This window comes from Panulirus ornatus, chromosome 2 (genome assembly GCF_036320965.1).
Source record: "Panulirus ornatus isolate Po-2019 chromosome 2, ASM3632096v1, whole genome shotgun sequence".
NCBI lineage: Eukaryota > Metazoa > Arthropoda > Malacostraca > Decapoda > Palinuridae > Panulirus > Panulirus ornatus.
Genome location: NC_092225.1, coordinates 85,300,839 through 85,312,612, shown reverse-complemented (window position 1 = coordinate 85,312,612; position 11,774 = coordinate 85,300,839).

Genomic DNA, 11,774 nt, shown 5'->3' with positions numbered 1-11,774 from the left:
GCTAACCCAAAATCGGGATGTGACGGGACTAAGTTATAAAATTTAATACTAGCACTGCTATGATACAGCATTCCTTTACTCGGAGAAGAACAGCGAATGAGATCTCTGAGGAAATGACAGTGAACATAAAGTTTTGTCTTAATCATAAACACTGAATAGGCTCTAACGAGGACTGACAGGAATAAAAGATGAGTTGACAAAATAGCAAAAAAGTAAAGATTAAGAACAGTTGGTGAAATTTGTGCCTTGGTGATAGAAGATAACCAGAGGAGTAATATGGGTCGAATCGGACGAGGCAAAAGTAAAATGGATGTGATATTCATGTGCCAGTGCATTAAATATTATGTTTGTCCCTACATTGCTTGAGCGCTTATCCACGGTAAAGGAAAAGCATGAATAGACGAAGAATAGGTGTACATCGGTTAATCTCGTGGAATTGATTCAATTTGATAAGAACCAGCTCGCGTACAAACCATGGAAACCTGTAAGTACGTTCGACTTTGCGCCACATGATGTGCACCTCTATCCCGTGCATGTTTACCTGCGGGAGTTCGGCCAATTCCTTTAAGTCTTTTTATTCTCCTCTCGTCCAATTTGGCTCTCGTTTCTTTGTTCACTTGACATATATTCTCTTTTATTTCTATCATTCTTTTCTTATGTCCAACGTTCAAACCTCTCTGCTGCAGACTCATTCTTTACAACATTCTTCCTTTATATAAATCACACAACTCCTCATAGTAACAATTCAGTCTAACACATCAACCTTGCAGACTTAGTATAGAAAATAATATAATAATAATATATATATATATATATATATATATATATAGAAGATACAAATAAAAGATAAGAGAGAAGAGGTAGAGAGAAGAGAAGAGAGAGAGAAGAGAGAGAAGAGAGAGAGAGAGAGAGAGAGAGAGAGAGAGAGAGAATAACATACCAGAGGAGAGACAATAACTAAGAGAGAACAGTATGAAGATGTATATGACACCAGACGATCCATGAGCGTCAGTAGAGACCGACACGCCGCACCACCACCATGTATGTACGCTAACTTCCCCGTCGTGAGCAGCCACCCGCGGCACAAAGAATTTTCCTCCTGATAAACAAAACGTGACTTGGAAATTCAGTGGTATAATTTGCTCCACTTTTCTAAGACTGTGTATGAATAAGAAGCATATATGTATACTCATACTATTCGCCATTTCCCGCGTTAGCGAGATAGCGTTAAGAACAGAGGACTGAGCCTTTGAAGGAATATCCTCACTTGGCCCCCTTCTCTGTTCCTTCTTTTGGAAAATTAAAAATGAGAGGGGAGCATTTCCAGCCCCCACTCTCATACATACATATATATATATATATATATATATATACACACATATTTTTTTTTTTTAAACTATTTGCCATTTCCCGCGTTAGCGAGGTAGCGTTAAGAACAGAGGACTGGGCCTTTGAGGAAATATCCTCACCTGGCCCCCTTCTCTGTTCCTTTTTATGGAAAATTGAAAAAAAACGAGAGGGGAGGATTTCCAGCCCCCCCCCCCCCCTCCCCTTTTAGTCGCCTCCTACGACACGCAGGGAATACATGGGAAGTATTCTTTCTCCCCTATCCCCAGGGATAATATATATATATATATATATATATATATATATATATATATATATATATATATATATATATATATATATATATGTCCAAGACTGAAATTGGATTATTACTTGTAGGCGAAAGGGAATGTGCAAACGTGAATCCTTCTGTGGTATGGCAGTACGAAAAGTAAGAGTCATTTCAAAAAAATGTAAAAAATCACTAATACACAGTCAATACGAGGAGCGTTACGTGACGTAATGCGAGTGAGCTTTGGGATGCGTTAAAGAGTAGGTCATGTGAGAGGCACTTACTGAGATATATGGACAGCGATGGTCACTGGTTCCCAAGGTCTGGGACAGAGCAGCGGAGGTGGGTGGGTGTGGGTGTGTGTCAGGCAGATAAAGTGGAGGAAATACGTGATGGAGGATATAAGAACTTCGTATTCTACCGAGCGTGAAGTTAGTAATATGGATGAATATGGTTTGTCTAATAATGGATCATGCACCATCTTGCGGCCGAAGGAAGGACATGGGAAGAGGGTTTTACAGTAATTTACCTGAAAGAACTGCGCAAGCCAGAGAAACATGGATGTCTTAACAGATAACATGAAAGTAAAAGATGCCTATGATAAGATTGTAAGTAGTATTACAGGTATGTGGAGGACTGCAGGGTAGAACAACCAGGAAAGATCAGACATTTTTCGTCTAGACTTACACCAATCCCTACCTCAATACAGTGCATTACTTGTGACATCGAGAAACTATATATATACCAGAACACAGCAATGTGAACTACGTTATGGGTAATATCATTAAGAAGTGGTACTAGTGGAATACTCTGACACAACCACGTGTGGTGCCGAGTGCGTGTTCCGGAGCAGACAGAGAAATGGGAGTGAGCAACGCCGAATGTGATGTCGGGAAGTGTGAGGTTTTGGGAGTGAGGAGATAAGAGGCACTCAGTGCACGGCTCCATAACTTTCTGAATCTGAAATATGGGAAGCGAATGAGACGTGGGAAACTTTAGGGGAGGGTATTGTGAACACTGCACAATGGGAGGAGGAAGAGACGATTAAGAATGAGGGGATGGCATGGTGGGTGGAGTAAAGCAGCCGCAGGGAAATAATGACTATGTACATGCACGCCAATAATCATCACGGTAGCACAATGAGAGAGAGAGAGAGAGAGAGAGAGAGAGAGAGAGAGAGAGAGAGAGAGAGAGAGAGAGAGAGAGAGAGAGAGATTAACTACTTACGTTCGAGTACTCACAAGACTACTATTTTCAGCCGCCACCCGCATTACATAATCATCTATTTGTGGTTCATCTGGGACTGATTTCTATTACATACCAAGTTTGCTTTTAAATGTTCCTGCGGTTGTTCCATTCATATTTCTCACTTCTACTGGTAGTGCACCGGGGAATCGTTCTAGCTTCCTAGTTGGGCTGTCATTAATATTTTTTTGTCTGATTTATCATTGATATGCTCCATGGTATTCTTGGACACCTAACAATTCTGTATCTTCCCTGTCTCAGGTTTAACAGATATTCTTCACCACCACAGGTGGATAGAACCCATCATTTACCCCCGAGGAAGAAAAACCTCTTGAGAGATCATGAAATACCAGAACGGTGTAGTATTATGTACTATGATCACCTCAGGATGAAGAAACATCATTGGGGAAGGCACGGGACCCATACTAGACAATGTGATATTGAAACTGCCACAATAAGGCTCGGGGTTTGCACTGGTACACGAGGAAAGTAAGGAGGAACCATGATCCTGAACATTCCAAGTGGCGACCTCTGCTCCTCACCTGATCAACATAAAAGTAGGACACTATATTAACGAAGGTCCCAAAGCAAGCTATTTCAGACCTCAAGGCCTACTATTTCTTTTGCTTTGTGATTACTTTACTGATAGCAATATCTCTGGAGACAATCTGAAACTATAACCAAAATATGCCATGCCCTGGGCTATATAGACACCTCGTGTAATGATGCCCAGTGCAAGCACGTCGTATGTGTGATACACCATAACCTTCTTTGTATTATTTTCAATGCTAACAACAACGCCCAGTGCCAGTTCATTCTGTAACTGCGTGTCCCATATGTAATGTATCTTTGACCCTATACATCACTATCAGTGTCCATCTTGTAAGCTACACCGAGTCCTGTTTCAAATACATACCTCAATGTATATATGATTTGTGTATATAATGTAACTGTATATGTATGACGTATTGTATACTTTTTCTGTATCACACAAATGTTGTTACCTATGTTACCGTCAGTATCACTTACTGTCCTGTAATCATGTGTCGTGTACTGATGTATCCTAGACCTCCTTCCTCCTCTGACGGGGGGGGGGACCCTTTAGGTACCTGGGCCCCACCTGTCATCCTCCTGAGTCGATGTATTGTACGTCCTGTACTTGCCTCCACCTACCTCTAGATATGTACCCTTCACCCATACTATCACTGAATTACTTTGTCTGTGTATAACTAGATACTAGATGATAAAACACGATAAATCCCTACCACTGGTGGACATTACTACCATCACAGCTCCTTCCGAAAACTAGAGGACAGGACCACCAACAATAGTTCTTCTCCACCACTGGAAGACAGGACCATCAACAATAGCTCTACTCCACCACTGGAGGACAGGACCACCAACAATAGCTCTTCTCCACCACTGGAAGACAGGACCACCAACGATAGCTCTACTCCACCAGTGGAGGACAGGACCAACACACACCTTACAACCGGCGGAAAGGGGCACCACATGGGACAGCAACGTCTCTTTCCTTCACTGTTGGAGATAACCACCACAAAAGGACAAGAGCCTCTCCACCACTAGTGGACAGGGGCACCATAAGGGGACAACAGCGCCTCCCCCCCTCCACTGTTGGAGAGTACTACCACAAAAGGACAGCAGCTTCCCCACCACACTGGTGGACAGGGGCACCACAAGGGGAGAAGAGCGTCTCCCCTTCCCTGGTCATCTCCCCAGACTGCCTCAATAATCTCAATTAACACCTTGTCAAGATCAAACGCGCCATCGTCTGTGGCGAGAGACTGAGGTTCCTCCGTCCGTGGTGGGAGGCGAGGGCCACGTCCTCCCCCGGGCATCATCCTCACCTACCCCCTTCAGAAGCTCCGGGGTCTTTGATTCCTCTCTGTTCTTTAGAGGGAATCCCGTCTCTTCTAATGGTAGGAACAACCAGGTAATCAGAGCGCTAACTGACTATTCACGGACAAATTAGATTACCGAATTAGTCCCCAGGCCAGGTGATGGCCTCAAAGGATATCAAAGTATTGTGAATTTGCTCGCTATCTGACAAAGTAGTACCTTCGCTTTTGATCACCGACCCGCAAAAAGCTCAATTACCTGTGCTCGAAGTAATGGTACTTCCTTGAGCTCTATATCCAAATTCCTCTCTGAATGTCCCTCCGAGACTGGTCGAGGGGGACTGAGGGTGAATTCTGAGAGGGGTGAAGGCTACTCAGGAGTCTGGTTGAGGAGTTTGATCAAATTATGAGCGTTGCAGAGTGTATGTGTCTGCAACCCTACGAACCCGTGGTGACGGCGTGCCACGACCTATATCCGATCAGGTTCTGTATTGGCAAATCCTGTGTACAGTTCGTCCTCTATAACACACAAAAATGATACACATTTGGTTTACAGAACATTCATACCCTTCATCAAGTGATCCACCTCAGACTTCTGCTACTGACGAAGTTAACTGCGTAGGAGTGATGCGTGTCAACTCTACCAAAACCATTATATAGACTCACACAAAAGATCTATTTTCCTTTTTTTTTTGAATTCTTTTCAGGTATCTTCTGATTCTGCATATTTACTAGTCCTACTATCATTCTTACCCATCTTTCAGTGACAGGCCAAGCATCTTCGGGATATAAACAATCTCCAGTAATGTATCACCTTATCATACAAGGAGAGCAGTAGGCATCTGCGTCGTCTGTGTGGGAATTCGAGAAATGTGTCATGTTCACGTCTGAAGTGTGTTCTCTGTGTTCACTGTTCGTGCCAGTTGCGTGTTACCTTGTCCAAATCCACGAACTAATATTCCCAAAATGAAATATGAAGGAAAAACAACCAAACATACACACACACACACACACACACACACACACAAAGACGAGCGGATATAGGGATGCAGGCGATAATAGAAATCATTTACATACCACAAACAATACAATAATGATAATAAAAACATTGAATGCATACATTAAATGCATACCTAACCTTATCTTCCCGCCACAGATATCCCATTTAGGAAGAATCCGCAGCGCTTGGGGAAGCCAGCCACGTCCAACGGGAAGGAATCATAGGTCCAAGAGTGCAGTTACTTACGTGAAGAGAGTGCAATGTAGATGTTCGTTCAGTGTCTTCAGTTTGGGCATTGCATCTCGGACATCAGGGGTTTTGTGATACACTCAATCGATATCGGTAATGTGGTAGGGATGGGGGGGGAGGGGGTGTCAAAAGCACAACAGACGAAGAAGTATAACCCACATATGTCTGGGAAGTGTAGTTTCAGATGTGTGTATATCTGGTGTCGTGATGTTCAAGACTGATTTGGGAGGACGGTTGCTTAGTGCTTGTCAGGTCATTTCGCTGTAAATATATTTTGCCAGTGTTGTTTCTGTTAGGCGTAGGGGAATCTTGTGAGTACAGGTTGTTGAGGTGAGAGGGTGGGTATACTTTTTACACCAATATCGGGAGTGGTGGCTTGTTATGGTGTGGTCTGGAAGAGTAGGGCCTGGTACTACCACAAACAACTAAGTGACTGCTTAATGACATGGAACTGTATTGCGTGTGTGTATATATATACATATATATATATATATATATATACGAAGGGTATTCGAGTACTTAGTATTTCGAATAGTTGTTTCCTATTATACAGTCCCTTAGCCTAGCGGTTAGCATGCCTGTCTCTTGCACAAGGGGTCCCAGGTTCGATCCTGGCTGTTGGAGGTTTGTATGTTCTATGAGGGTGCGCGTTCATATACACTTTATTCGTATATATATATATATATATATATATATATATATATATATATATATATATGTCTGTCCTGGTGTAGATGCTGGGTACTTGTTTCTGGTGCATAGCCAATTAATGTTCAGAGAGCTCTGTGTCGTGTGGTTTGCAGCGTCGTGATATTTGCTTCTGGCAAGGTGAATGACCAAGAAGGTGAGACATAATATTGTGTGAAGACGATACATTGTATGTAGATGATAATACCCTAGTGTTCAAATTCCTTTGCAATATCATTTACACAGATAAAGAAATAGAAACTGTGACGCCAAGATGGAGTGAGGCCCTGCGGAACACCACCGGTTACCTTAAACCAAGACTGAAGAGGCACTTATAACACGAGTCCTTTGTTCCCTTCTTTAAAGGCAATTTTTGATCATGTGTTTATCTCAAAATTCCGTGTCTTTACCAGCTTCGTGGTGGAATACAAGTGCAAAATGCCTTTTGGCAGTCGAGAACACAGACGATTCACCCACGTCCATTCACTCTATCATAGGACTCTAGAAGAGAAGACATGCATGGCCCTTACCCCACACTGATTCACCTGTTTCCTGATCATCTACTCTTGGTACATAACAAACAGTGCGCGACATGGTCTCTGGAGTGGTGCGTTTTATTTCCATTCTTATACTTAAGCTCGACATTTGATCTCCTCCACCCATCCCACCCCAGTTGAGCTCTCGAACTAGAGAACAAGACGGGTGTGTTCCATGTAACATTCGTCTTCCCTTAGAGTCATCACTGTTATCAAGAACATTATAAGAATAGGTGGAATCATTTCTTGAACAACATCATAGGCATCCATATAAAGTTTCAGCGCCACGAGTGGAGTTTTCTTAGAAGGTATATGTCAACTTAAGTCCCATGTTACACCCAAGGTTGAGGAGGCATATGGGGAATAAATCAGGGTGGAATCTGAACTAGAGTTATGGATCTTATGCAGTTCAACGTTTCTTTAGCATCTGAAGCCGAGATTTTAAGATACGCCCAAGGTTAACTTGTAGGTGAGAGAGCGACTCCCGAAGATGACAGACAAAGCTGTCGATCCCAAGAGAGAGTCAGGCAATTTAAGCAAAGGACACAACAAAACTCGAGAAGCCGGACGAGCTTTGCTTCAACCACACATATGCACAACCTACTGAAAGAGGCACAAAGAACTAGTAGAGGAGGCGCAGAGGAAGGCAACAACGAAGATGTTACAAGAATTATGGGACCTGTATCATAGTACAACGAGAGGTCAGAGACAATGATATGCCCATCATGGAAGTGAGAAGAGGTGAAGGAGACGACCACAGCATTCAAGTCTCTTAACCAGTTTCATCAAGTCGATAATTCATTTCTTCGAAAGATGCAAAGATGAAGCAACCAGAGAAATTAGCACGAACCATGTCGAAAAAAAATTGTGAATAAGTAAGGGTAACGTGGCTGTGTGGAAAAAGCTCAGTGATGGTACCACAGAAGCTGACAGTATACATGAACATACAAAGTTGTATGAGAAAGGAGAATGTTCAGGTGTCGGGGCTCCCATGTGTGGGACTCTTCCTCCGTACTACAGATACAACCGAAAGTGATTCGCCGATATCTTTATCGAAGTATCAGTTATTCCTATGTAAGACGTATTCATGCAAAACTTCAAACCTGTACGTTAAATAATTTCAGGGTAAACGCAAACGAAAAATATGGTCATCAAAAGAGCGTAAGGATTACTTTTTGATCTAATATGAGAGAGAGAGAGAGAGAGAGAGAGAGAGAGAGAGAGAGAGAGAGAGAGAGAGAGAGAGAGAGAGAGAGAGAGAGAGAGAGAGAGCATTCATCAACAGTCTCCCTACGTGACATTGGATGACCCACGCTCCTGCACATGCCTCCTCCTGGGGTTCGACAGCCCTGGCCTTGCCCCAGCGGAGGCGGGCAGAGTGGCCCACACCGGCGGATATTAGCTCATAGGCTCAGTCGCACAGCCTTCAAACCGCATAAAGTCTACGGCGCTCACAACCGGAATTAAACAAATATACAGGTCGAGAGAGAGAGAGAGAGAGAGAGAGAGAGAGAGAGAGAGAGAGAGAGAGAGAGAGAGAGAGAGAGAGAGAGAGAATGTGTGTGTGTGTGTGTGTGTGTGTGTGTGTGTGTGTGTGTGTGTGTGTGTGTGTGTGTGTGTACCTATCTGTACTGTACTGTGAGGGAGTTCTACACTCGTGAGTGACCCCATCTCTAAAACATCTACCTTCATACTACTTTTTCCATTTCCGTAAGATTGTCTGCAATTAAGGCTACACTCAGGTGATTTCATTCGTCCAATACTCCTCCTCACACTAAGAAACTATTTCTTTTACATCCTTCCTAACTAATTATGGACTCTGGTTGTTCTATCCTGCGTCTTTCGAGGACGTGTCCGCTATCCACATCAAGCTGGTGTGGCTTATCCATCCTACGCGGCGGCTGAAGGCCTCAGTTACATGCCCGGCCTGGCAGCATGGCTTCACACACCTCATACTACCCGGCCTGGCAGCATGGCTCCACACACATACTACCCGGCCTGGCAGCATGGCTTCACACACCTCATACTACCCGGCCTGGCAGCATGGCTCCACACACCTCATACTACCCGGCCTGGCAGCACGGCTCCACACACATACTACCCGGCCTGGCAGCATGGCTTCACACACCTCATACTACCCGGCCTGGCAGCATGGCTCCACATACCTCATACTACCCGGCCTGGCAGCATGGCTCCACACACCTCATACTACCCGGCCTGGCAGCATTGCTCCACACACCTCATACTACTCGGCCTGGCAGCATGGCTCCACACACCTCATACTACCCGGCCTGGCAGCATGGCTCCACACACATACTACCCGGCCTGGCAGCATGGCTCCACACACATACTACCCGGCCTGGCAACATGGCTCCACACACCTCATACTACCCGGCCTGGCAGCATGGCTCCACACACATACTACCCGGCCTGGCAGCATGGCTCCACACACCTCATACTACCCGGCCTGGCAGCATGGCTCCACACACCTCATACTACCCGGCCTGGCAGCATGGCTCCACACACCTCATACTACCCGGCCTGCCAGCATGGCTCCACACACATACTACCCGGCCTGGCAGCATGGCTCCACACACCTCTTACTAAATGGTTCAACTAAAATACCAGTAACCGATGCAGCCATTGGTTGACTTCTGGCCAGTTCAGACTAAGCAACAAAAACGACAGAAGCAATGGAGATAATCGCTGCTACAGAGGCACAAGTAACACGTAAGAAAAAAAAATTATATATCAAAATTATATCCAGGATCCTGACATAGGACATCTACTAGTACAGTATCTCACTCACGCGACTAAACAGTTGACTCCATAGATGAACTATAGCAAAAATATATAAAACCTTGAAATTAGGAGCGATACATCATGTTGAGAGGCTCGTCAGCAGCAGCAGCAGCAGCAGCCAGCCCCTGGCGCGCCTGGCCGGCCTCCCCCGCCCAACACCGACCCTCCCTCGGGAACTCCCACCTCTTTTCAGACGCGAGTCCGAGCGCTGGTTTTTTTGTGGCGTGTAGGTCACCATCTCCGGGTTTTGCAGTCATCTGGTGCCCATCTCGGGGTCATAATGGGCTTTTGTATACTAACAGAAGCTCCGGCTGGAGGGGAGGAGAGGGGGAGGGAGAGAGAGAAAAAAAAGGTAGAGGGAGTGAGGGAAGAGGCAGTGATGGAAGCTGAGTGAGGGGCGGACGGAAGGAAGACCAGGGAGAGAGTGTAAACTGACGCAACTAAGGGCATCAGACTGACAGCCTGTCTGCCTCCCTGTCCGCCTGCTAAGCTGTCTGCCTCCCTGACTGCCTGCCTATCGCCTCCCTCCCAGCCTGCCTGTCTGCCTCTCCCCCTGCCTACCTCCCTCCCTCCCTGCCTGTCTGCCTGCCTCCCTGCCTGTCTCCCCCCCTGCCTGCCTGTCTCTCTCCCTGCCTGTCTGCCTGCCTCTCTTCCTCCCTGCCTGTCTGCCTGCTTGCATACCTGCCTCCCTTCCTGTCTGTCTCCCTCCCTGCCTGCCTGTCTCTCTCCCTCCCTGCTTTCCTGCCTGTCTGTCTGCCTGCCTCCCTCCCTCCCTGCCTGTCTGTCTGTCTGCCTGCCTGCCTGCCTGTCTACCTACCTCCCTGCCTGCCTGTCTACCTACCTCCCTGCCTGTCTGCCTGCCTGCCTACCTACCTACCTGTCTGCCTGCTTGCCTGCCTGCTGGGCTGTGGTTAGGAACTTTTCACGGGATGAATGGAAGGATCACGTTACGTACAAAACCTGCCTCCCAGACAAGTTCGACAGTAAAGCAAATCGAAGCTGTGAGGCGGTGGGCGACCCCCTCGTACGCTGCCTGATTAAAAGTTGCTGGCAGGAGACGTGGAAACTGACGTCTGGCTTCCTCACTCGTCCATTTACTAAATATATATATATATATATATATATATATATATATATATATATATATATATATATATATATATATATATATATATATATATTATATATTTTTTTTTTTTTTTTTCCATACTATTCGCCATTTCCCGCATTAGCGAGGTAGCGCTAAGAACAGACAGAGGACTGGGCCTTTGAGGGAATATCCTCACCTGGCCCCCTTCTCTGTTCCTTCTTTTGGAAAAAAAAAAAAAAACGAGAGGGGAGGATTTCCAGCCCCCCGCTCCCTATATATATATATATATATATATATATATATATATATATATTATATATATATATATATATATATATATATATATATCTGAAGAGAAGTTGACAAAGAGGATATACGTGTTAAAAGTGGAGTGGACAAGAAGGGTAGACTAATTTGGATATGGAAGGATGAAGTGAAAAGCATTTTAAGCGAACAGTGGCCGAAACGTGCAGGAGGGTAAAAGGCGTGCATGGGATGGAGTGAATTGGGACTATATGGTAATAGGAGGTCGACAAATATATATATATGTATATATATATATATATATATATATATATATATATATATATATATATATATATATATATTTCTTTTTTTTTTTTTTTTGCTTTGTCGCTGTCTCCCGCGTTTGCGAGGTAGCGCAAGGAAACAGACGAAAGAAATGGCC